The sequence below is a fragment of the Somniosus microcephalus genome, chromosome 5, assembly GCF_052327205.1.
Source record: "Somniosus microcephalus isolate GS21.2 chromosome 5, FLI_Smic_1.0, whole genome shotgun sequence".
Classification (NCBI taxonomy): domain Eukaryota; kingdom Metazoa; phylum Chordata; class Chondrichthyes; order Squaliformes; family Somniosidae; genus Somniosus; species Somniosus microcephalus.
This window is the reverse complement of record NC_140991.1, coordinates 219,550,931-219,578,673: the sequence shown is the minus strand read 5'-3', so window position 1 is coordinate 219,578,673 and position 27,743 is coordinate 219,550,931. Positions and strand designations below refer to the sequence as shown.

General features: G+C 49.1%; 1 protein-coding gene across 5 annotated transcripts in view; it reads left to right on the top strand.

Moving 5' to 3' along the window:
- adcy2b (adenylate cyclase 2b (brain)) overlaps positions 1–27,743 on the top strand; it is a 779,528-nt gene that overhangs the window by 413,594 nt on the left and 338,191 nt on the right. The gene's annotated exons all lie outside the window — the stretch shown is intronic.

Below are 27,743 nucleotides of genomic sequence, written 5' to 3'. Positions count from 1 at the left end.
AATCTGCATTCCTCATTCATCAATGGAAGCCTGATTGCATTGCTCTTATTCTGATTGTTCTTCCCATTTATATTGCTCCTCTTATGTCTGCATCACTCTCTTTCCTTTGATTTCTCTTTGGCCACCAACGTTACTAATCTTTTAAAATCTCACTAATTCTGTTTCATTCACTTTAAAACTTTAAACGTTTAGTCCTAGAAATTCACTATAGCCCCGTTTGGGGCGCCAGCCTTGCCAGGGCACTAAAAGTAGCGCCCCGGAAGCAGTCGCGGCCGCCCGCTGGAAATTCAGTTGGAGCGCCCCAGAGGGAAGCGCAGTGCTACTGGAGGCACCCCGCATCCCTCTTGGGGCGCTGCAACTGAATATCGCTGCGCAACGTGCCGCAGCGCGCTGCGGTACTGCAGGCCTTCCTCCCCTTCTTAAAGGGGAGGGGCCTTGTGCAGCGCGATCTGGGGCCCAGCTGGGCCCCCGAGGATCGCGAGTGCCGGCAAAAGAGCCCGGCACCGAGGAGAAGTGCCGGGCTCTTGGAGCGCAATCAGCACTCTGCGGGGGGGGGGGGGGGCGGCTCAGGAGGCTGGGGACGGCAGCGCGGAGGTGTGCTGGCAGGCGGCCAGCAACAAAAATGGCCGCCCCGCACCTCTCCTTTAATTAGCGCCTCTACCGCCACAGGTAGGCCCCCCTGAACCGGTCGCACATAGCGTCTGGCTTTAAAGCAGGGGGCGCATCTAAATATCGCGATCGGGGCATCAGCGGGGCGCTGCACACACCGATGACGTCATCGGTAGCGGCGCAGCGCTAATGGCTAGCGCCGCCATTAGCGTCCCGCTGAATTTAGCGGGAGGCATGGCCAGTGGCTGCCGACCCACTTAGCGCCCTCTTAAGGCACTAACGGGTGGCACAGCCCACTGAATTTCTAGGCCTTAATCTTTATCACCAGTGTACTCCAGTATCCCAAGTAGCTGCCACCAATTGTTGCAAATTTGGGTCTGCTGTATGTACCTTCTCAGGTTCAGTGGCGTCAGTTGCTCCTGTAAGTAGATCCCATGCCTCTTATGTGCTGGAGTAGACAGACTCATGCTGCTCAATATATTATTATACAACAGCATAATGCTGGGGTCCAATAATGATATCCCTTTCTGATCTGCACTGCATATTTGTGTCTTTTACATGTGCATCTCCAATCTATTCAAAGATGGACCAAGATAATGCCTGGCAAGATAAGGCTAGGTATGAATCATTAAGATGCTTTATTTCACAGCAAGTGAACATGCAGAGCAATAGTTATAATCAGACACACTTAATTCAATCGGTTCAACTTGTCTGCTTAATAATACAAAATTAATGAGCATTCTATACTTCCCCTCATCAGTGGTTCATCTGGGGATTCACCGTGTGGCAGTATGCCAGGGTAAAGTAGGTGTACCAGCTCATTCAGTGACAGATCTAGGGCACATCTAGACTTACAGGCCTAGATTTTGGCCTGGAACCCCGAAGACTTCAGCTTGCTGTTCAGCCTCCTTCACAAGGTGGGTGCTGATCAACACTTCCAAAATGAAAGTCATGGCCAGTATGGAAGGATCTATCAGGAATTCCATTTATGAAGATCTTATGGGGCGTAGTTAACCCCACGACCAAATTCTGATACGTGTTTGTGTCATGTGAAGCTCTGCATCGTAAGTGCTTACACTTAAAATCTCTCCCTTTAATAGAACCGATGATCAAAAGTGTGAGTGGAATTTTAGATTGAATAAATTGTTTAGTTACATTTTTGTGTGAAATTAGAGCCAATTATGAACTTCTATGTTCAGTTCAGTTCAGTTCAGCTTTATTTGCCATATGTAACCAGTACAATTACAAGTACAATGGAATGCTTATTCCCCGTAGTGACGCGTCAGCTATACATACAGCGCCGCGTTCAGAGTCAATACAATGGCTTCTCGTGGCAGTGGGAGCACGATGTCCCTCAGCCGCTCCGTCCTCCATTGACAGTCAATGTTGAATAGTCCATGCTAGCGGCAAAAATTTTATTTTATACCAGTGGATTTCCTTTGACATTGGAAACTGTGGCCTAGAAATTCAAAGCCTTACCACTGGCTGTTAAGGCCCGATTCAGGAAAAAAAAATGGTGGCTGCCGCACTTCTGCCCGCCATTTTAGGCTGGGTGGCAGCGCTGCCGATGTCCGCGCTCACTATCATTCTGGAGATTATGCAGATCGTGATGTCAGTGAGCATGCATCGCTCACTTGATGCCCAATCTGCCACTTTGGAGTGCGCCAGTCAACTTACCGGCCTGTGTTAATTGCGACCAGCTAAGCAAGTGTTGACAAGCAGGAAGGAGTCCCCAGCAGTGTTATTTAAAGGAATCCTCACCAACAACTTGCAGCTGACATGCTTCTTCAGTTAGACTGGCTCTGTGTAACTTTCTGCAACTCTAGCAACTTTATAAACTTCTTTCAGGGTCCTCCGGTGACAAGGCTGCACACACATGGCTTTGCGGGCACCGCATATCAATCCTGAGATCTTCCGTAACCGCTAAGGCTACCACTCACTTAATGTGCAGTTGTTGTGTGCGACCACGGACAGTGCATCCTGGTGGTCAATGCCTGCTATCTGGGCAGCAGTCATGATGCCTTCATCCTGTGCCAGCCCGGTGTGCCAGCAATCGTCCAGCCACCACTTCAAAGCCGAGGGTGGCTGGTCGGAGACAGGAGCTATCCACTCTGCATCTGGCTGATGACTCCCCTCTGCAACGCCAACACTCGTGCCCAGAACTTATATAATAAGCACCATGCTGCCACCAGGAATATCATCAAGCAGATCATTGGGCTGCTGAAGCAACAGTTCTGCTGCCTTGACTGCTCAGGAGGAGCCCTGCAGTACTCTGTGAAGCGCGTGTCCTATTTTGTGGTGGTCTCCTGCATGCTTCACAACTTGGCCATCATGAGGTCGCAGCCCTCGTCAGCAGGGATTGCGGGACCATCTCAGAAAGAGGACGAGGCAGAGGAGGAGGACAAGGAGGAAGGCAGGAGGCAGGCAGTGAATCCCCCTTCTGCACAGACTGTCAATGAACGCCTCATCAGATGACATTTCAAGTGAATGAAACCCCAGATCCCTGTTGCTCACCACATCCCCATCAATCACATCCCCATCATAGCACCCCTCTGTTACGGAATATCACAGCATCCTCCTGGGCACAAATTTGAAATGAGAGCCACCACAAAACAAAGATTCCAATCAAAATTAGTAAATTTATCAATAATCAATTCACAAATACAATATCAACTAATCACCCTTGTGCAATCACTTAGTACCTGTTGTTTGGGTGCCCTTTCCTGCTCTGGTGCTCCTACGCAGTACTCCCCCAGTGGCTGCAGCATGGCTGGTGGAAGGTTTCTGTGGCGGAGACTTCAGATGGCCTTGCAGGATGACCTCGAGCAGTTCTGGACCGAGAAGGCCCGGCATAGGCGGCAGCAGTCTGGGCTGGCTGGCTGACGGGCAGCAGCAAGGGCAATGGCGGAGTGGCAGTGGTGGGAATAGGAATGCTGTCATAGGAACATAGGGACATGAGTAGACAGTTTAGCCCCTCGAGCCTGTTCCACCATTCAATGAGATCATGTCTGATCTGTGACCTAACTCCATATATCCACCTTTGCCCCATATCCCTTAATACCTTTGTTAACAGAAATGTATCAATCTGCAATTTAAAATTAACAATTGATCTAGCATCAATTGCTGTCTGCAGAAGAGAGTTCCAAATTCTACTACCTCATGTGTAGAAGTGTTTCCTGATTTCACTCCTGAAAGATCTAATTCTTTAGACTATGACCCCGAGTCCTAGACTCCCCAACCAGCGGAAATAGTTTCCCTCTATCTATCCTATCTGTTCCCCTTAATATCTTGAAAACTTCCTATGGTGTGGCCCCCAGAACTGCTCACAGTACTCCATGTGTGATCTAACTAGGGCTTTATATAGCTGCAGCATGACTTCTACCTCCTTGTATTCTAGTCTTCTAGATATAAAGGCCAGCATTCCATTAGCCTTTTTGATTATTTTCTGTACCTGTTCATGACATTTTAATGATCTATATACTTGGACCCCCAAGTCTCTTTGGACCTCCACTGTTATTAACTTTTCACCATTTAGAAAGTACCCTGTTCTATCATTTTTAGGTCCAAAGTGGATGACCTCACATTTGCCTACATTGAACTCCATTTGCCACACTTTTGCCCATTCACTTAGTCTATCAATATCTCTTTGTAATTTTATGCTTTCATTTATACTGCCTACAATGCCGCCTATCTTTGTGTCTTCAGCAAATTTGGATATATGGCTTCCTATCCCATCATCTAAGTCGTTAATAAATACTGTGAATAGTTGAGGCCCCAACACAGATCCCTGAGAGGGGACAGCAGGTTCCTGCTCCACAGACCCGCTGCCACTGCCACTCCCCCGAGGCAGCGCCTCAGCATTCCTAGCAATCTGTTGGAGGACAGATTGCTGGGCAGCTGCAACATCCTGCAAGCCCTGTTCAACACTGGTATACCCAGCCACGATGGCAGCAGTCTAAGCTTGGGTGGCAGAAAGCTGAGACTGCATGAAAGCAGTTTGATCTTGCATGGCAGCAAGCTGAGACTGCAGGAGAGCAGTCTGTGCTTCAACTGCAGCACTGAGACGTTGGATCGCTTCCACCTGTGCTGCAATGACAGCCGCAACATTGTCCATCACACGCAGCATCATGTCTGAGTCACCACGATCTCTTCTGGAATTGGCCATCATTTCCAGCCTAGAACTCATGGGCTCCAAGCTCTGCACAAAGCCCCGGCCAATGTTGGAGGCAGACTCCTCCATGCTCCTTGACATTGCCAAGAGGCTCTCTGGCAGGCATGCCAATGCACCTAGCAATTCGGTGTGAATGCCCATCACCCTTCTTCTGACGGCCACCCCATCGAGGCCATCATCTGAATCGTGTGCAGCAGAACTCGTGCGTCAATTCGCCCTCTGGGGAACTGGCCCCCGAGCTACCCTTTCCCCCTGGCCTTGCTACAGCCCTCTCGTGCCTGGTGCCTCACCCTGTGCAGATCCCGCATCTACATTACCCTTCTAAATTCCGTGCAGTGCCAGTTTCTGATCTGGAGTCTGCGAGTGTCAGATGCAGTGATGGTGCGCCTTCTTCTTCTCCCTCGCTCTCCTCCTTCGCCTCAGGGACAGGCTCTGTGGCTGGCAGTTCTTGGTTATCTGAAAGCAGAAAGGCACAAAGGTCGGGTTCTGGTGAGGGGAGGGGCGGGGGAAGCAAAATATCCATGCATACAGCATCAGCAGCTTGTAAATGAGATGAGATTGTGGGATGAGGGGGACGTGAGAAGAAGGATTAGGAATGAGCAGACCGTTGTTCTCCCCAAGGGCTTCAACTTCGCCCGTTGCCACGGCCTCAGTGATTTCCCGTCCAATGATGTGGAGCACCGTCTCCTCCAGTTGGCTCCAGGCCTGTATTGCTGCTTCCCCCTCTGCCTGTCTGCCACTGCTCCCGGTGATTGTGAGCGACCTTAGCCTGCAAGAGAGAGGGAAGTGTGTGAGTGAGTGTGTTGCAATGTGTTTGGGTGATGTGCCTGCCACTGTTGAATAGCTGCCAGTGTGTGCAAGGTGTGAGAGTTACAGCAGTGGTAAGGTTGTGAGAGTGAAGTGAAGCCATGATTGTGAGGTCTGAGTGTTGCTAGGTAGAGATTGTTGGTAGGTGAGTGCTGGGGGTGTGGTGCATTGAGCATTGTGTGAGGCTTGTGGTGCAGATGATGGGATATGGCATTTGCTGAAGCCTTCACTCACCTTGAGCTGCCATGTGAGGTCATTAAACTTCTTGTGGCATTGTATCCAGGACCTGGGGACCACGCAGTTAGCCGTCACATATCAGTTATCAGAAATCACAGAAACCCCACAGTGCAGATAGAGGCCATTTCAGCCCATCGAGCCTGCACCGACACTTATCCCACCCGATCCCCGTAACCCCTACACCAACACATATCCCACCCTATCCCCGTAACCCCACGTATTTAATCCCCCTAACACTAAGGGTCAATTTTTATCATAGCCAATCAACTTAACCCGCACATCTTTGGACTGTGGGAGGAAACCGGAGCACCCGGAGGAAACCCACGCAAACACGGGGAGAATGTGCAAACTCCACACAGACAGTCACCCGAGGCCGGATTCGAACCCGGGTCCCTGGCGCTGTGAGGCAACAGTGCTAACCACTATGCCACCGTGCCAGAGTCTTCTAGATGTGTGGGGCGATGGCTTCTTACCAGTCTGCGGGAAGAAGAAAGCCTGCCTCCTCTCCACGGCCTCCAGAGCCCCATCTGAGAAGCATCTAGCTCTCTCCTTCTGCTGTTGCTCAGCCATCTCTTGCAAATTCAGATCTGCTTCCAAGTGGAGCTCCAAATGAAATAACAATGAGATACTGCTGCATCAAAGAACCTCCCCTTTATGTAGTGGAGAAAACCTAGGTCAAACATGACTTGCAATTAGACTACACCCGATATTGGCCCACCTGTTGAGTGGTAAATCAATGAGCAGTGGGTTTTGGCACTGAGATCAGCACTATAATCATGTAAATGAGCATTCAGCATGAATTTTGCATGCTACCTAGACCACTTTGCACTGTTGCAGCTAAATAGCGCTGGGCCATGACACCGCCCATTTTTGGGCCGTATCCAATTTCTAGGCCTGTATGTCCTCATGCTTCCGTTTCTCTCCCTGTCTCTTCTCTTCTGATTATTTTACCCTAACTTTTTTGTGTATTTCTCTGTCTTTTTCTTCATTGCCTCCTTTCATTCAGATGGGAGGTGGTGAATGACATGCAGTGGTGAGGATAGGAGCCACCAATGGTTACAGGCTTCATTTTCTGCTGGGGATTGTGGGGAAAATGTGGCCTACAACTCTCAGCAGTTCCCTTCCTATTCCCTCCTCACATCACTTGTACTTCTACCGACCTTATCACTCTCATCATGTTACATCCCCCTTCCCTTCGTCACCCACTCACTCCCATCACCACCCCATCTCTTCAAATTTGAGTTACCCACTCAACTCCTGTATCCTCCCCTTCCCTTACTCCACTGTCACTCACCTCTTCTCTTTCTCTCTCTCTCTCTCTCTCTCTCTCTCTCTCTGTCACATAAGTTTCGGTAGTTAGAATTCTTACATTTTCTAGATGTCAATAAAACACAGATGAGATAGAGGATTTGGGGGGAATTTGGGTGAGGGTGTAATCCAGGAAAAATGCAAGTGCCTCGGGAATCCGGCTCCAATCCGCATTTAACTCCAACGCATTAGGCTGCTCGCAGGGGGCCATACCCGGCTATAAGGGTCTACAGGTAGAGAATAAGCTTCCTCAACATATTAGAACACCAGTGTCTGAGAATGCTCATGGTGTCAGTGCAGATGGTGGCAGACATTTGCAGCCTGCTGGAACAAGACCTGCTGCCAACTGGAGCTTTTCCAGTGGCTGTCAAAATCACCATTGCCTTCAACTTTTTTGCCTCTGAATCCTTCCAGGGCTCTGCCGGAGACATTTGCAGGATCTCGCAGGCAGTGGCCCACAAATGCATAAGACAAGTGACTGACTGATTCCTTGCCAGGGCCGGCAATTATGTGAACTTCGCCTGCGATGACACCAGTCAGATAGTGTGTGTGCTCGGATTTGAGGCTCTAGTTGACTTCCCAATGATGCAGGGCATCATTGACTACACACATGTGGCAATGAAGGCACCCATAGATCACTCAGGAGTGTTTGTCAACCACAAGGGCTTCTACTGCATCAATGTGCAGCTGATGTGCAACCACAAACAGATCTTTATGCAGGTGTGCGCAGATTTCCGGGAAGCTGCCATGATACTTTGATCCTGCGGCAGTCCACCCTCCATGATCACTTCGCACCTCGAAGTTATCGGCTAGCTGCTCAGTGACAAGGGATACCCACTTAAAACGTGGATGATGACACCCCTCAGAAACCTAAGGAATGAGGCCCAGGATACAATGAATGCCATACGACCACCAGATGTGTCATCGAACAAGCCATCAGCATGTTGAAAATGCACTTCAGGTGCCTGGACAGATCTGGAGGGGCCCTTCGGTACGCACTAGCCAGGGTCTCCAGAATGGTCGTGGTGTGCTGCGCTCTGCACAATATTGCTCAGCAGTGAGGTTTGGTCCTGCAGGAGGAACAAGGCGCAGAGCTCAGAAACTCTTCAGACGATTCCGAGGAGGGGGAGAAGGAGGAGGCAGAAGGTGATGCATGCAATACACTACCAGTGACACACATTGCTGCCTGGAATGCCCTCATTATTGTGAGGTTCACTTAGATTCCAGCAGTGCACCCATCTAACAACCGCATGCAAAAGCCACTTTTGCCCCACTGCCCACCCCCATACCCCCAATGCCACTAACACAAAGCAGTCCTGCAAACAGCCAACCCTCCCCTTTTAAGAACTGGCCGGCGCCAGTTTGTCTGTGTTCCGTTGCTGACTGACATCACATGAGCTTCGCCAGCGCTCTGAGGTAGCGCCTCGCTCCTCGGCGTTAGCGCCTTGAGAGGTGTGTAGCGCCTGATTTAGCGCTCCAATCACCTCCAGGGGCGATAGAAGCCAAGTTTGCAGTCAGAGGCGATAATTAGCGCCAGGCGCTAAACTTTGTGCCCGGCTGATAATCACCCCCCAAACGGAGCGATACTGAATTTCTCCCCCTAACAATTTGTAACACACCCACGTGCATACCCTTGTGCAACTTCAAATATTTACTCTTTCGTTTCCTAGCACTTCTACATGGTTCAACCCCTTTGGCTTCAGCAGAGGTAGAGATAGGCTGCTCAGATCCCTGCTGTGACTGCTGATTTGCACCTGGCGGATGTCCTCTGGGTTTTGGAGCCCATGAGGGTCCCGCCAAAGACTGCTCTACTTGCACCTGTGCAGGGGTTGACTCAGCCATTGGGACATGAGGTAGCATGAGGGGTATTGACTGAGGGGGGCAATGAGTGAGAAGTGGAAGTGCTTTGAGCCGAGTCTCCACTTCCATGTCCCCTTTCACCATCATCCCTCTCATGGCCCACCTACACTTTCCTGCTAGCAATGTGCTGGAGAACTGCAGATCAGTGGGGCGATGAACGGCCAAGTCTAGGGTATCATTCATCCTATTTAAGGTGGCATTCAGAGTGTGCAAGCCATTGGTGAAGGACTGCATGCACTCATGTGATTGCCGCGTTTGATGCTCCATGCAGGTGGTCACTCTTTCCATGGACGAAGACATCATCGCAAAAGGCCTGCGACATCATGCCACTCATTTTTGAGATTGATTCCTCCAATCTCGCTGCCATTGTGCAGCTGGAACGCCTGACAGTACATCGCACATTCTCTGCTGCTGCTCCAGAAGTATCTGTTCGTCAGTGGCCCCTGAGGTACAGCATCAGTGCCCAGCTGAGCAGAGCTTGAAGCGCCCTGCATCCTCCAATGGTAACTCTCCCTGCCTCCCTGCTCTTGTTCACTTGTGATGTGTGAGTTACCAGGTGAATACCCAACTATCTGTCTTACTAGTCCCACAAAAGTGTGAGTATCTGAGCTGGTGCATGGTCTGCATGAGTCCTTTGATGGTGCACCCTCAGAGGGAGTGACCTCCTGTGAGTAGTCGGTGGTGGAGGCAGAAACCTGGACCACCTCATGGCCCTGTGGGAGATAAAAGACATGAATGAGTACTGTCAAGGTAACAATGTTTGAAGTTATCATTATGCACATGATCATATTTCACTCCCTGTTGACATCATGTCAACATGAGTGAATGTTGTCTGCCATGTGGCTGTCTGATATTTAATTCTGTCGCTGGGAGGCCCCCACACCCATCTCGGACGGCCAGGCAAGCGAGACTCCATTGATTTCCAGCGCCTGCTCCTCTCCAGCTGTCAGTTGCGAGATGGCTGGCGGGCCACCTCTGGTTCTCTGCCTCTCCCTCAGGTTCCGTGCTCTCTTCTCCTGCAAGGAGGGAAAGAAGAGACCTATGAATGAGAGTAATGGCATGTGTTGAACGGATGGATGGATAGCATTTGTTGAGAGTGACTGTGAAGGAGAGGCATGACAATGCATAAGATGAGTGTGAGTGTCAGTGGTGGATGGACAGATGGGGATGTGAGGAAATGCATAGACCGAGAGGAATGGGTCTACCCGCAAGGTAAGTTGGTGTGAGGAGTGATGTGCTGGAGTAGGCTTCAGAAGGCAGAGTGAAGAGGTTGGGGTGATACGCACATCAAAAGGTAGGTGAATGTATCATTGCTTTCACCTTTCCTGCCCTGCTAAGATAATTGAACGGCTTCCGACATTGTATCTGGGAGAATGGCACCAGGCTCCTGCTGCTGATCTCTTGTGCCACCTCCAACCACGCCTTCTTGGTGTCCTCAGCCAGCTTCTTCCTCCTGTCGCTAGGGAACAATTATATCCCTCCGGGTCCTCACAGCCTCCAGCAGCATATCCAGAGAGGCGTCGCTGAAGCAGGACATAGAAACATAGAAGATAGGAGCAGAAGTAGGCCATTCGGCCCCTCGAGCCTGCTCCGCCATTCAATGAGATCATGGCTGATCATCCAAATTCAGTACCCTGTCCCTGCCTTCTTCCCCTATCCCTTGATCCCTTTAGCCTTAAGAAATATATCCAACTCCTTCTTGAATATATTTAATGAATTGGCCTCCACTGCCTTCTGTGGCAGAGAATTCCACAGGTTCACCACTCACTGGGTGAAGAAATTCCTCCTCATCTCTGTCCTAAATGGCTTACCCCTTATCCTTAGATTATGACCCCTAGTTCTGGACTCCCCGGCCATCGGGAACATCCTTCCTGCATTGAGTCTGTCCAGGCCTGACAGAATTTTATAGGTTTCGATGAGATCCCCTCTCAATCTTCTAAACTCCAGTGAGTACAAGCCCAATCAACCCAATCTCTCCTCATACGTCATTCCTGCCATCCCAGGCATCAGCCTGGTGAATCTTCGCTGCATTCATTCCATGGCAAGAACATCCTTCCTCAGATAAGGCAACCAAAACTGCACATAATACTCAAGGTGCGGTCTCACCAAGGCCCTGTACAACTGCAGCAAGACATCCTTGTTCCTGTACTCGAACCCTCTTGCTACGAAGGCCAACATACCATTTGCCTTCTTAACCGCCTGTTGCACCTGCATGCTTACCTTCAGCGGCTGGTGCAAAGAACACCCAGGTCTCTTTGCACTTCCCCTTCTCCCAGTCTATTGCCATTCAAATAATAATCTGCCTTCCTGTTTTTGCCACCAAAGTGGATAACCTCACATTTATCCACATTATAGTGCATTTGCCATGTTTCTGCCCAATCACCCAACCTGTCCAAATCATACTGGAGTTTCACGACATCCTCCTCACAGCACACATGTCCACCCAGCTTTGTGTCGTCTGCAAATTTGGAGATACTACATCCAATTCCCTCATCCAGATCATTAATATATATTGTGAACAGCTGGGGTCCTAGGACTGATCCTTGCGGTACCCCACTAGTCACTGCCTGCCACTCAGAAAACGACCCGTTTATTCCAACTCCTTTGCTTTCTATCTGCCAACCAGTTCTCTGTCCAAGTCAATACCTTGCCCCCAATCCCATGTGCCTTAATTTTGCAAGCTAATAAATGGGATGCAGCCTTTGACCTTTTACCTTCCAAGACTTGTTTCTCCCTCCTTCCCACCGGCAACTGCTTCAACTTTCATGTTTGGAGTGTCCCCTTAAATAGTGAAGTTGAAATCGCATCATGCAAGTCGTCATCATGCCCGCTGGCGTTAATTTGTCAGGAAACATGGAAATCATACGTTAATGCAGTGGCTGGGTTAAAAAGCCACTGACAGATGTGCTGCACTTAGTTCCGGATTTCCTGCATGCTACCGGACCCTCCCAACCCCCTCCCCCCGCTCCCAGTGCGTCGCTAACATAAACTCCAGCCCTTTCTGTTTATAACCTTAGATTAGGATAAGGAAAGATACTCTGTCTCCCTTTCTCAGATACACTTTCTGAAGTTTGTAGAACACCAAAGAAATGTTACAAAAGGTATGCAATCAGTATGCTCTGCTATTTTTTCTCATTCTCTCTCATGGCACTGGGTGGCCAGGAATCAAACTTGGGGCAGAGCCGATAGATGGAAGATCAGGCCAGGATTTGCACCAGGGTGAGATCAAAATCTAGGCTTAAATTGATGAAAAGGGTTAATATCTGACACAGACCAATTAAGAGCCCAAAAGTACTCTTTTTGTACTTGAGAAGAAAAACAACATTAAGATCACTCTCCACACTAATTGCTCTCCCAAGTTGCAATATACATTGCAGAATAATAAATACTAATGATAATATCAAATTGTTTGCAAATCTCCTGTGGCACTACGTACAATGAGTTATGTTTTTTAAGGACAGGTACATCATATCTTGCAGAACACAACAGGCTAGAGTTTCCTCTGGGTGTGGTGAGGCAGGACTTCCAACTGCCCATCACTTGCACTTGTGACCACTGTCCAATTCTTAGGTCAGCTCGTTATCATAATGTTGGGCAAGCTGAATGTGTAGTCTTGCCATCCATTAGTATATTACCTGTGAGGAGGAGCAGAACAGCCATATTTTAAAATCCTGCAGCAGTTTAAAGGGGCAGGCAGCAATCTTTGCAAATTGTGGAACACAGCAATCATCAGTGAATAAGCAGCAGATTTATAACGGCATTGGAATGATAGAAGACAGGCCACCTACAAAGTGCCCTGCAAGTACTTTTTCTGATGCAGTCCAAGAGGTCCCTCTGCAGCAGATGTGGCAGTGGAGGGACAGATTGTTTGGAGTGCATGGGATGTGGCTATCCAAGTCAGTGCTTTGAGCCATGTAGGGGGATGTAGCAGTGAGCAACAGTAAGTATGACCTCTGTAACTGTAAGGATGGCAATGCAATGCAACAGAAAGAGGCCTGATAAACAACGTTCCCGTTAATTTTTTTTTGGGTGCGCACCCCTTTGGGGTGCTGCGCAGCACATTCAAAATACCACATATGCTGATAAGGGCAGGCAAGGAATGAAAAATCTCTCCCAGCTTCCCAGAATGCATTATGCTAGTATGCTTGTCAGTCCCAACTTGCCCTCAGTGTTTAAGAGCTGCAACAGAGGGCTGCAGTGTGCACCAATGTTCCTTCACATTGTCCCTATCTGGAAATGGATCTTCCCTCATAGCCTTTCATTCACGCAGACTTTTCAAAGCTTCTCCTTGCATGTCCTTCCTTCCTACACTTGTCAACCTCATTTGATTTTCAGCATGCGGACACCTGAGTTACATAGGGGGTGAAATTGGGTATAGCCCCGCTTGGGGTGCTAGAATTGGTGGTGCACAAAATCTATCACCAGGCGCAACTTATCGCCACCTCGAGCGATATTGGGTTGCATCGCCCCTAAAGGTGATTGCGGCGTAAAATCAGGCACTGCACGGGACTCCTAAGGCGCTAACCTGGCGGCGCTACTCAATATCTGGGCGGCCGGGCACAGCGCAGGTGCTGTCAATAATCGCTGACCACGAGACATGCTGGCGCCGGCCAGCTCTTAAAGGGGCGGGTCATTTAGGATCAGCAGCCACACTCATCGCCCTGTAGGCCTCAAAATCGGCGCTGTTCATTCTGTGGCGTTACAAACTTTGACCAGATGGAGAGGGTGAAGCAGAGAGCGGAGCGCTTTACCGATGGGGCATTGGATGCTTTGGTTGGCGCAGTGGAGCGCCGGCGAGCAATGTTGTACCCTGACAATGGCAGGAGGCCTCATCAGAACGAGTACCGCAGAGCTTGGAGGGAAGTTTTGCAAATAGTCAAATCCAGCAGCGTGGCGCCCAGGACTCCTGTGCAATGCAGGAAGAAGTTCAACGATCTCACTCGGGTCGTTAGGGTGAGTGGCTTTTTGGCAATCTTCTTCATCCCTCCATCTGTACCTGACTTTATGGCCAGAGGGTGCGCGATGCCCCAATGGCCATCTGTCAGCCAGCACCCATGTCCCTTTCTGGGAACACACACGCACATTCAACTCAGGGCATACTGTAAGGGCTGTTCCACCATGGGGGGCATGAGATGACCACTCAGGGCATACTGTAAGGGCTGTTCCACCATGGGGGGCATGAGATGATCACTCAGGGCATACTGTAAGGGCTGTTCCACTATGGGGGGCATGAGATGACCACTCAGGGCATACTGTAAGGGCTGTTCCACCATGGGGGGCATGAGATGACCACTCAGGGCAGCATGTTTCATCACTTCCCGTCCTTTCTCCTGCAGGCTAAGCTGGCCAGGAACCGGAGGGAACAGATTCGTACCGGAGGAGGCCCTCCTCAGCTGCAGACACTGATGGACCTGGAGGAAAGAGTCCACCAGATTGTTGGAGGCTGGATGAGTGGCCCTTTCACCACTGGAGCTGCCGATCCCATTGTGCACAGCGATGGTAAGGTCATCACCTTTTTGAACTGCCTCCTTCCACTTGTTCCCCCCACCAGCATGCTTTTTCACTCTGGACCCATGTCAGAGCATTGCAGCACTCTTGCATCCCTTGCTGCCACCCTGTCCTTTTGCTAAAGCCACTCTTCAACCTCCCTGCTTTCAGATGCTGCATCACCAGCTCGGGAGCCGGGCCATCAAGCTGCCAGGGACACTGACTCCAGAGGCGACGAGCAGGAGGTAGCCGGACCATCCGTACCACCCTCAGGCGAGCCAGCCCATCTGCAGACTGGGGATAGTGCTTCCCTGGAGGGGAGCGGGGGGGATGGCTCTGAGGAGGAACCAGTTGCAGGAACCAGCGGGCTCCAGCAACGCAAGGGGGGTAGGGAAGCTCGGGAGCCGTCTCCCCGGAGGGCGAGTGAGGCCACGATGACTGCTGCACAGAGCGCAGAAGAGGTGCGTTCCCTCGCAGAAATGAGCGCCCAGGCTCGGCTCAGGCACACTGAGCTGATGGGTGCAGTGGCAAGGATGCCCGAATCCATCGAGACACTGGCAAGGAGTGTGCAAGACTTAGGGGCAGCACAGGCGAGGAGTGTACAAGACTTCGGGGCAGCACAGGAAAGGAGTGCCCAGGGCTTCGGTACATCACTGGAAAGGAGTGCCCAGGGCTTTGGTACATCACTGGAAAGGACTGTCCAGGGCTTCGGTACATCACTGGAAAGGACTGTCCAGGGCTTGACCGAAGCACTGGAAAGGACTGTCCAGGGCTTCACCGAAGCACTGGCACCTGCCACGCAAGTGCTGAATGCTGCCACGCAGTCACTCGCTGGCCTCATGCAGAGGCAGATTGAGGCCACGCAAGCACTGACTGCTGCCACCCTCGATGGATCAGGCAGGATTACCCGGGGCCCTTGCAGCACCACAGCAGGCCAGCAATCTGTGGACCAGCCAATTGGTTCACATGCTGCGGTGCTGCCCCGTCAGAGTGCCAGTGTGTCGGCCGACCACGGAGTGGGTGTCCGCTCTCAGGATGTCAGCATTCCTGATGTCACCGCTGGCACGTCTCCACTGCAGCTGCCATCACCTGCAGGACAGACTGCTTACATAAGAACATAAGATAAGAAATATGAGCAGGAGTAGGCCAATTGGCCCCTCAAGCCTGCTCCACCATTCAATAAGATCATGGTTGATCTGATCCTAACCTCAAATCTACTATCACTCTACATCCCTCCCGAACCCATGTGATCTCCTGGGAGAGGCGAAAAACCAGATAAAAAACCCAATGGCCAGTTTGGGAGAAAAAAATCTGGGAAATTCCTCTCCGACCCATCTAGGCGATCGAAACTCGTCCAGGAGATCACTGTCCCTATATTTTCTACAGTACTTACCTTCTGTAAAAGGTGATCTCCTCCCCAGCCAGGAACAGGAATAGAACCATCTCCTGAAATCTAACACATAATTAGAACACAAGAAGTAGGAGCAGAACCAGGCTACACGGCCCCTGGGCCCGCTCCGTTACCCACAGGGCCATGAGCGATCCGAACCTAGACTCATGTCCAATTTCCTGCCCGCTCCCCGTAACCCCTAATTCCCTTTACTTCTAAGAAACTGTCTATTTCTTTTTAAAATGTATTTAATGATGTAGCTTCCACAGCTTTCTGGGGCAGCAAAATCCACAGACCTACTACCCTCTGAGTGAAGAAGTTTCTCCTCATCTCAGTTTTGAAAGAGTAGCCCCTTATTCTAAGATTATGCCCGCTAGTTCTAGTTTCACCCATCATTGGGAACATCCTCACCACATCCACCCGATCAAGCCCCTTCACAATCTTATATGTTTCAATAAGATCGCCTCTCATTCTTCTGAACTCCAATGAGTAGAGTCCCAATCTACTCAACCTCTCCTCATATGTCCACCCCCTCATCCCCGGGATTAACCGAGTGAACCTTCTTTGTACTGACTCGAGAGCAAGTATGTCTTTTCTTAAGTATGGACACCAAAACTGTATGCAGTATTCCAGGTGCGGTCTCACCAATACTTTGTACAACTGCAACAATACCTCCCTATTTTTATATTCTATCCCCCTAGCAATGAAAGCCAACATTCCATTGGCCTTCTTGATCACTTGCTGCACCTGCATACTAACTTTTTGAGTTTCGTGCACCAGGACCCCCAGATCCCTTTGTACTACAGTACTTTCCAGTTTGTTGCCATTAAGATAATAACTTGCTCTATGATTTTTCCTGCCAAAGTGCATAACCTCACACTTTCCAGTGTTGTATTCCATCTGCCAAATCTCTGCCCACTTACTTAGCCTGTCTATGTCCCTTTGCAGGTTTTTATGTCCTCCTCACTCACTACTTTCCTTCCCATCTTTGTATCATCTGCAAACTTTGATATGTTACACTCAGTCGCCTCCTCCAAATCATTAATATAGATTGTAAAGAGTTGGGGACCCAGCACTGACCCCTGTGGAACACCACTAGTTACTGATTGCCAGTCTGAGAACGAACTATTTATCCCAACTCTCTGCTTTCTGTTAGATAGCCAATCCTCCACCCATGCCAGAATATTACCTCCAATCCCATGATTTTTTATCTTGAGCAATAATCTTTTGTGTGGCACCTTGTCAAATGCCTTTTGGAAGTCTAAATACACTACGTCCACTGGTTCCCCTTTATCCACCCTGTATGTTACTTCCTCAAAGAACTCCAGCAAATTTGTCAAACATGACTTCCCCTTCATAAAACCATGCTGACTTTGTCCTATTAAATTATGTTTATCCAAATGTCCCGTTACTGTCTCCTTAATAATGGACTCTAAAATTTTACCAACCACAGATGTTAGGCTAACAGGTCTATAGTTTCCAGCCTTCTGCCTACTACCCTTTTTAAATAAGGGTGTTACATTAGCAGTTTTCCAATCTGCCGGGACCTTTGCTGAGTCCAGGGAGTTTTGGAAAATTATTACCAATGCATCCACAATCCCTACCGTCACTTCCCTCAAGACCCTAGGATGTAAGCCATCAGGTCCAGGGGATTTATCCGCCTTGAGTCCCATTATTTTACCAAGTACCACTTCCTTAGTGATTTTAATCTTATTTAGCTCCTCCCCCCCCCCCCCCCAGAGCCCCCCGTTTGTCCAGTGTTGGGATATTCTTAGTGTCCTCTACCGTAAAGACTGATACAAAATAATTGTTCAGCGTTTTTGCCATCTCCATGTTTCCCACCATTAATTTCCCGGTCTCATCCTCTAAGGGACCAACATTTACTTTAGCCACCCTTTTTCTTTTTATATAACTATAGAAACTTTTGCTATCTGTTTTTATATTTTTTGCTAATTTACTTTCATAATCTATCTTCCCTTTCTTAATCAATCTTTTAGTTATATTTTGCTGTCTTTTGAAGACTTCCCAATCTTCTATCCTCCCACTAGATTTGGCTACCTTATATGCCCTTGTTTTTAGTTGGATACTATCCTTAATTACTTTACTTAGCCACAGATGGCTAGCTTTACTTTTACACCCTTTTTTCCTCAGTGAAATATATTTCTTTTGGAAGTTGTAAAATAACTCCTTAAATGTACACCACTGATCATGTATCGTCTTTCCCTTTAATCTATTTTACCAATCCACTCTACTCAATTCCGCTCTCATACCTTCATAGTCTCCTTTATTCAAGCTTAGCACGCTTGCTTGAAATCCAACCTTCTCACCCTCTAATTGAATATGGAATTCAACCATGTTATGGTCACTCATTCCAAGGGGATCCTTTACTAGGACATTTTTAATTAATGCTGTCTCATTACACAGGACCAAATCTAAGGTTGCTTGCCCCCTGGTTGGTTCAGTTACATACTGCTCAAGAAACCCATCCCTAATACACTCAATGAACTCATCCTCAAGGCTGCCCTGCCCAATTTGATTTGTCCAGTTAATATGATAGTTAAAATCCCCCATAATTATAGCTGTTCCCTTATTACAAGCCTCAACTATTTCCTGATTAATACTCCGTCCAACAGAGTTGCAACTGTTCGGAGGCCTATAGACTACACCCACTAGTGTTTTTTTCCCCTTATTATTCCGTATCTCCACCCAAACTGTTTCACTATCCTGATCCTTTCACCCAATATCATTTCTCTGTATTACAGTGATTCCTTCCTTTATTAACACAGCCACCCCACCTCCCCTTCCTTCCTGCCTGTCCTTCCTGATTGTTAAATAACCTGGTATATTTAATTCCCAGTCACGGTCACCCTGCAGCCATGTTTCTGTAATGGCCACAAGATCATACCCATATGTAGTTATTTGTGCCGTTAACTTGTCCATTTTGTTACGAATGCTACGTGCATTCAGATAAAGAACTTTCAAGTATGTTTTGTGACACTTAGTTCCTGCTTTTTCCCCTTTTACTACTTTACCTTTTACTCCATACCTTCTGCCCCTTCCTGACACGCTCTGTTTTTTAATTCCCCCACTGCTACCTAAGTCTATGACCTTCTCCGTAGTCATTTTTATTATTTGCTCTCTAGAAACCTCCCCCCCCACTAATTAATTTAAAGCCCTCTCTACAGCCCTCGTTATATGATTTGCCAGGATTCTAGTCCCAGCACTGGCCAAGTGAAGTCCGTCCCAACGGAACAGCTCCCTCTTGTCCCAGTACTGGTGCCAGTGTCCCAAGAAGCAAAACCCATTTTTCCCACACCAGTCTTGGAGCCATGCATTTAACTCTCTAATTTTATTTATCCTAGCCAAATTTGCTCGTGGCTCCGGTAATAATCCAGAGATTATTACCCTTGAAGTTCTGTTTTTTAATTTGACCCCTAGCTGTTCATACTCCTTTAACAGAACCTTCTTCCTTGTCCTATCTACGTTGTTTGTACCAACATGGACCACGACAACTGGATCCTCCCCCTCCCACTCCAAGTTTCTTTCCAGCCCAGAAGAGATGTCCTTAACCCTGGCACCGGGCAGACAACACAGCCTTCGGGACTCCCACTATCGACTGCAGAGAACCCTATCTATCCCCCTAATGATACTATCCCCTACCACTACAAGATTTCTTTTTACTCCCCCCACTTGAATGGCCCCCTGTTCCACGGTGCTGTGGCCAGGTTGCTCATCCTCCCTGCAGTCCCCGCTCCCACCCTCACAAGGAGAAAGAATCTCGAAACTGTTTGACAAGAGCAAGGGCTGCGTCTCCTTCAGCACTGCCTCCTGGATCCCTGTACCTGCCTCACTCATAGTCACACCATCCTGTCCCTGACCACGGGCGACATCTGAATTAATTAATTTCATAGGTGTGACTACCTCCTGAAACATAGAGTCCAGGAACTTCTCCCCCTCCCTGATGTGTCGCAGTGTCTGAAGCTCGGTCTCAAGCACCTCAATATGGAGCCGGAGTTCCTCTAGCAGCAAAAGCTTGTCGCAGATGTAATCACCGTGAGCCTCAATGGGGTCCACCGGCTGCCACATCTCGCAACAGTAACACATCACCTGCTCCATTCTATATAATTAATTACATTTCTTAATATTAGTTATGAAGACCCTGTCCGGATATAGATGATAATATCACACCACTATTCAATAGGACTTACCAACTTAAAGGTATAAAAAGAGAAGGAAGAAAACCAACCAACCAGCTGATCACCAACCTCCTCCTTGAATACTGTCTGTGGGGCCCGTTTGGTTGACTCGTCTCGCTTCTCCGCTTCTGCAGTGCTGTCTAAGCCTGGGAGTGGGGAACAAAACAGAGCAAAAAACACACCCTCACCTCCCACTTGCTCGAACTCTCCCACTTACCAAACTCTCGCTTGCACTCAATGCCACAGCACTCTGTGCCCAGTTGGAGCAGTCAGCATCCAGGCCCTCCAAGCCCAGAGTCCGTCCAGGCCGTCCCTCAGGGGCATCTGCACTTTCGGACAGTCAGCAGGCGTCCCCCAGCCTTCATGCAGCCACTGGGGTCCCATTACAGAGGAGCTGCAGGGAGGGAAGGGGCCGTTCTCGCAAGAGAAGTAGATCACCATCAAAGGGGAAAGAGTAGAGACGTCTTATTTCTAGAAATCAAGGCAGTGGATGCTGGTCTGAATGTTAATAATGTTTTGGATAGTCTCCCGGGTGTGCGAGTCCCTTGGTCTGAATGTTAGTAATGTTTTGGATAGTCTCCCGGGTGTGCGAGTCACTTATGTGTTAGTTTGTTAGTTAAGCTTTCTGGTGCCATTGCTTTGTCATGCTGGAAGGAAGCACATTTTTCAAAATAAACAAATTATTTTATTGACATTGGCCATGTCTGCTGTTTACATTCATACTGGCCTTCATAGGCTTTGGGTTATCCGAATGGTTCCATTCCTGGTCTTCAATTGGCACCAAGCATTCCGTCAGAGGGGCCTAGAACCGACTCCTTATCAGCCTCTGACGGACGGCCCTTCCAGTTTCTGGGACCCTCCCGTCTTGGTCCTCCTCCTCCTCCTGCTCCTCCTCCTCCTCCTCTGCTGGTCCTTCAATGTCTGCTGGCATTGGCTGGGTGCGCAGGGTGGCAAGGTTATGGAGCATGCAGCAGACAACGACGAAGTGGGAGAGTCGCTCTGGTGAGTACTGCAAGGCGCCTCCCAAATGGTCCAAACAGCGTAACCGCTGCTTCAGCACACCGATTGTGTGCTCCACAATGTTCCTCGTCACCTGATGGCTGACGTTGTAGTGCTCTTCTGCAGGGGTGCTGGGCGAACGGAGCGGGGTCATCAGCCATGGGCACAGAGGATAGCCCTTGTCACCGAGAAGCCAACCTTCTGGGTGAGCCGGGGACTCGAAGGTCTGCTACTGAAGTCTGGCACAGGATGAATGCGTTGTGGCTGCTGCCTGGGAACTGAGCATTGACCGCGAGGATCAGCTGCCGGTGGTCACAGACCAGCTGCACATTCAAGGAGTGGAACCCCTTGCGGTTGCGGAAGTCCTCAGGATTCAAAACAGGTGCCCGCAAAGCCACGTGCATGCAGTCAATGGCGCCCTGCACCATGGGGAAGTCCGCTATTGCCGCGAAGCCCTCTGCGCGCTCCCGCTGTTTCTCCAGTGTCACAGTGAAGGAGATGTACTGCCGCCGCCTTTTAAACAGGGCATCTGTTACTTGCTGGATGCAGCTATGCACCGCAAACTGGGAGATGTTGGCAATGTCCCCAGTTGCTGCCTGAAAGGAGCGGGTCGCATAGAAATTCAGTGCTACTGTAATCTTGACAGCCACCGACAGAGAGGTCCTGCACCTTATCTGCGGCTGAAGATCTGCCTGAAGCAGGTGGCACAGCTCAGTCACCACCTCCTTTCTGAATTGCAGCCTCCTAAGACACTGCTCCTCCGACATGTTGAGGTAAGAGAACTGCTGCCTGAATACCCTGGCAGCATAAGGTCTGGTGTGGCGACGTCTGTTGGCCCTCCTCCATCTGGCCATTCCTGGCCCTCTCTCCCTCCGTCTCTGTGTCCTTTCCAGATGGTCGAGCAGCAGGACATTCCCCTCCAAAGCAGTCCCCATAATAATAGGTAACAAGAAATTATACACGGTGTAAAGGCTCACCAGCAGCAGGGTGATGGTCTGAAGGCTGAAGGTCCTCTGGCAGCGCTGGGTCACTAGTGATATGGCTCTCAGCGTGCAGCTCTGTGAAAATCCCAAAGAAGTTGTGCTCCCAAAATGGCTGTCGCTTTTATACCAGTGCAGTCTCCTTTAAAGAGCGCCCCCCCCTAAGCCCGAGAGCGACTGGGGAACATTCCAGTAAGCTGTCCTTATTAGTGCCAGGCGGAACGAAGGGGCGCACCACTGAATTTCCGGTCCGGGGTGCCAAAAAGGCGTTGCACACTGAAATGACATCATGATCTGCCTGCGCCCGCGAGCGGCCGCTAAGATTTAGCGCCGGCGCTAAAAGCCACTCAATATGGCAAGAGGCGCTGGGTTCACTGCGCCCGGCCGAAAATTGGCTAACGCCCCACTTCTCGGCCTCTTTAGGCGCTAATCGCTGGCGCTACCAACCAAATTTCTCCCCCATAGTATTTAATGCCAAATACAGGACTTTTACACTGTCTGCATCCTTCTTGCAGGAGAAATAATAAACAATGCCCATGAAAAATAGGCCTTGGGGCTGACTCCCCAGTTCCAGGCCTTGGATATCCTTTGAGGAGGTAGCAGTTGATCTCCTGGGGAGGTACACAGTGGAGAATGTCAGGGAGGAAGAAGTCGAAGGGACTGTTAGCCGTAGGTTCTTCTTCACAGTATGTCAATTTTCTATTTCCTCTTGCTGAAGCACAGCATGCAAACAAGCTCCTGTTACTCCTTGTTCTGTAACTTATAGCATCTGTGCTTGTCTGCCACCCATTCCAACCTCTACTTTTCTCATCTAAATGAAACACAGCAAGAAAATGCAGAGAGGGAAAGAGGAAGGTCTGCCAGGCCCCTTTGTTTCAGGGCAGCCACCAATCCTTACCTATGCTTTAACTTGTCTTCTTTCTCCCACTCACCAACTGAGAGGACTACCCAGGGGAAAATAGATAGTGGAAATGAGAATATTGTATCAGGTAAAGCACCGAGGACAAATGATCTAGAGAGGTGGGAAGTGGAAGAGGAGATTGAAATTTCTGAGTGGAGGCTCAAGAGATGTCAGCCTTTGATTGAAGAGCCTTCAGATTTTGGCATTATTGGTTCTGCTTTAAAATGAATGATGCTTGCCGCGCATCACACATATATTCAGAGACTGAGGATGATCTCCCAACATGTGCAGCAGATGGGCTATTGGAGGTGTCTTTTGCCAGCCTTGCATGCAAGTCCTTCAGCTAACCCATCCAATTCCTGTATATCTGGCACAATAGAAGCAGAGCCACAATCTGCAACAGACCCATTCCAGGACTCAGCTGCCATGAGATGAGGACCACCTCAGTCCAAAAAGGTTCATTATCCTAATTTGTACCCCTGGCTTTCAGGTACCAACTAGAAGGGACACCAGATTAGGCATGAAAACATTATGCAGGTGTACCATGGGGAGGCATGGTGGTAGGAAACAGTTGGCAGGGTTGATGCTAATAAACATTTTGGCCTAGAAATTGGGTTTTGGCTTAGCCAGGGCTTTAGCGCCGGAAATTAGTGCCGGCGCTAAGTCCCCTGCGCGCGCCAAAAATTCAGTGGCGCCGCGCCCAAACGGCTGCCGGCGCTACTGAAGGGTCTTAGCGCCTGGAAAAGGGCGCTAACTGCCGTTTCGCGCCGCAATTCCGGCGCTGCGGCACCCGATGCGGTGCGGCAGGCTGGGGAAGTGCAGGCCTCCTCCTTCCGTTAAGGAGGAGCTGCCTGCACCCGGCCGCGGCCCGCGCAAATCTGCTTAAAAATGAGCCCGGCACCTCGGACAAGTGCCGGGCTTGCATCTGTTCCGGGGGGGGGGGGGGGGGGAGGGGGGAGAGAGGAGAGAGAGAGGAGAGAGAAGTCCGGGGAGGGAGCTGCGGGCAGGCGGCCGGCGGGAAAGCGGCCGGCCGCCGCGGGGCCTTTAATGCACCGGCGCTAACTGCAGTAAGGCACCTCTGACAAAACGCTGGTTGCGGCTGCCACGGGCGAGGCGGCCGCAACTCAATTTCGGAGTTCGGGCGGGTTACCACGGCAACCGGGACGCTGCGCACACCGATGACGTCATCGGTGCCGGCGCAGCGCTACCGGAGCAACGCCGATTTAGGGTCCCAGGGAATTTCACTACTGGCCATAACTCCGGCGCAAGGCCCTCTAGCGCCTCAAATGAGGCGCTAAGGCTACTGAATTTTCAGCCGTTTGATGGATGTGGTTGACAGGAATTTCCTTTGCTAGTTTTTACATAGAAGATAGGAGCAGGCGTAGGCCATTCGGCCCCTCGAGCCTGCTCCACCATTCAATGATATCATGGCTGATCATCCAAATTCAGTACCCTGTCCCTGCTTTCTCCCCATATCCCTTGATCCCTATAAGCCTTAAGAAATATATCTAACTCCTTCTTGAATATGTTTAATGAATTGGCCTCTACTGCCTTCTGTGGTAGAGAATTCCACAGGCTCACCACTCTCTGGGTGAAGAAATTCCTCCTCATCTCTGTCCTAAATGGCTTACCCCTTATCCTTAGACTGTGACCCCTGGTTCTGGACTCCCTGGCCATTGGGAACATCCTTCCTGCATCTAGTCTGTCTAGTCCTGTTAGAAATTTTATAAGTTTCAATGAGATCCCCTCTCATTCTTCTAAACTCCAGCGAGTATAAGCCCATTTGAGCCAATCTCTCCTCATACATCATTCCTGCCATCCCAGGTATCAGCCTGGTGAATCTTCGCTGCACTCCCTCCATGGCAAAAACATCCTTCCTCAGGTAAGGCGACCAAAACTGCACACAATACTCAAGATGTGGTCTCGCCAAGGCCCTGTACAACTGCAGCAAGACATCCTTGTTCCTGTACTCGAACCCTCTCGCTACCAAGGCCAACATACCATTTGCCTTCTTAACCGCCTGCTGCACCTGCATGCTTACCTTCAGCGACTGGTGCACAAGGACACCCAGGTCTCGTTGCACTTCCCCTTCTCCCAATCTATTGCCATTCAGATAATAATCTGCCTTCTTGTTTTTGCCACCAAAGTGGATAACCTCGCATTTATCCACGTTATATTGCATCTGCCATGTTTCTGCCCAATCACCCAACCTGTCCAAATCATACTGGAGTTTCTCGGCATCCTCCTCACAGCACACACGCCCACCCAGCTTTGTGTCATCTGCAAACTTGGAGATATTACATCTAGTTCCCTCGTCTAGGTCATTAATATATATTGTGAATAGCTGGAGTCCTAGGATCGATCCCTGCGGTGCCCCACTAGTCACTGCCTGCCACTCGGAAAAGACCTGTTTATTCCAACTCTTTGCTTTCTGTCTGCCAACCAGTTCTCTATCCAAGTCAATACCTTGCTCCCAATCCCATGTGCCTTAACTTTACACGCTAATCTCTTATGCGGGACCTTATCGAAAGCCTTCTGAAAGTCCAAATACGCCACATCCACTGGTTCTCCCTTATCTATTCTACCAGTTACATCCTCAAAAAATTCCAGTAGATTAGTCAAGCACGATTTACCTTTTGATAATCCATGTTGACTTTGTCCGATCCTGTCGCTGTTTTCCAAGTGCTGTGCTATTACATCTTTTATAATGGACTCTAGCATTTCCCCCACTACCGATGTCAGGCTTACCGGTCTATAATTCCCTGTTTTCTCTCTACCACCTTTTTTGAATAGTGGGGTAACATTAGCTACCTTTTGAACTCTTTGGGATATGATAGAATGGAGTTGGCTGACTTGTGGAGAATCCAGCATAGTGTGCAGGGGAATGGACTAGATGCACTCAGTTTAGGCAGTGTGAATATTTTATTGTCTGGAGAAGGTCTCCCGTATTGCCAGGTTACATACATCTCTAACAGTCAGTATTGGATGGCCCTCTGCCACCTCTTGCTGATGTTGTTTTGTGTGTTCTGGATAGATCTGGCTCACTTTCCTCCTCAGTGACTTAATAACCTGGATTAATTGAAAGGTGACATTGTGCAGCATGCATCACACAACTACTGCTAGGAAACTCTACTTGAACCATATTGCAGAGCCTCCCACTTCCCCCCACCCCCCCCACCCCACCTTCCCCACCGAATGAACCAGCCACCTGAAATAACCCAGTTCTTTCAGTGAACAGCTCTCAGGCTGGTTCAGAGTTATAGCCTCTGATGTCTCCTGTGGCACTGCACGAGGATACTTCCCTTCAGTGATGTACCAGTGTAATCTAGCAAGGAGAGTGACCCAACCTGAGCAACTCAATTAAAATTAATGCAGTATTAAAATTGCTAGCAGTGTAGGGACGACAGGGTGAGCTTCAGGCTCGCCCGTATCGTCAACTTGAGGCCCAAGCCATTTGATCTCATGGGCCCCATTAAAATATACCAGAGCAGGCACCTGCCTGAATCCGGCGTCAATGACATCAGGCCAGTCAGCGAGCACGGCAGGAGGCTGCAGCCAGGGACCCATCGCAATGGTCCCCAGCAGTTGGGTATGTGATCAGGGGGAAGATGATCATGGTGGAAGGAGTGAAGTCCGGGATGTAGCAGTGGGTTTCCCTGTGTGGATGGTACTGGACACCGAAAGCGGCTGTGAGGGTTAAAATTTAGTCGGATTCTGAATGACATCATCAGACCCTGATTTTTGAATTTCAATGAGACTCTTGCCTGCCTGGTACGAGAATGTCACTGGCTCGGTAGAACACGTCTGTTAAAATGGCATGCAGCAGGAGTCCAGCGAGGATCAAGTGAGTAGGTTGCCACAAGAATTTTAACCTCCTGCAAGTCCCATTCTCATGGGATGTGGGGGACAAAGTCAGGGCTGATGCTTTTACAAAAAGGGCAAACAAAATTTATTTTCCTACATAAAATTGGGAGAGTGCTTTGAACTAAAGTAGCCACTTACACTTTTCTTTTCCTTTTAATTAAAGGGACTGTAGGGTTAATTTCACAAGACTTCACTGCCAGCAAGGAGCCTTGCTAGATCTGTACTCATCACAAGTAAGTCTCTGCATCAGCAGCAGAGCCTTGCAAAATTACCCCTTGTAAAAATTATATGTTGAGAGTAATTTAAAGAGCAATTTAGCAGCTAGAGGGAGAAAAGCTGCCAGTAAAGTCTATTAAGTGGTAGTACATCCCATAATTGAACTACTAATTAACATATGGTCTTGTTATTTTTATTATTTTAATGGAATGATGAATGGCTGTGAGGCTTGTGTTTACAATTTGCTCTGCCTATGAAGAAATTGCCCAGTATTCTAGCCACTGCTTTAAAAAAAACCTTGCAAAGGTTTCAGTGGTAACTCACATTTGGCTTTAATAATGAGGAACTGGAAACAAGACATCCCATATTAAATAATAACCATCCAAGATTACATGGTTGTAATCCAGTGAATGTGTTTAATGAACAATAAGTTGTGGCAACAAAGCTTCAATAACTTATTTTCTGAAACCCTTCTTCCTTTCAACAGAGATTAATTTAGCACCTTGGACTTACTCCCAGTTATTTGTTATAATTTATGATGCACACTGTTGCTGTTGTTTTGTGGGCTTTGCGATCATTTTTTGAGCTATGTTTTCAACAGTAACAATTGACACTTTATACCAGGACCTCGATGCTGGTATTCAAAGATGGTATTGATGTCTGCTGACACCAACAAAAAGGTATTCTCTGTGATGCTTTTTTGATCAAATTAATTTTA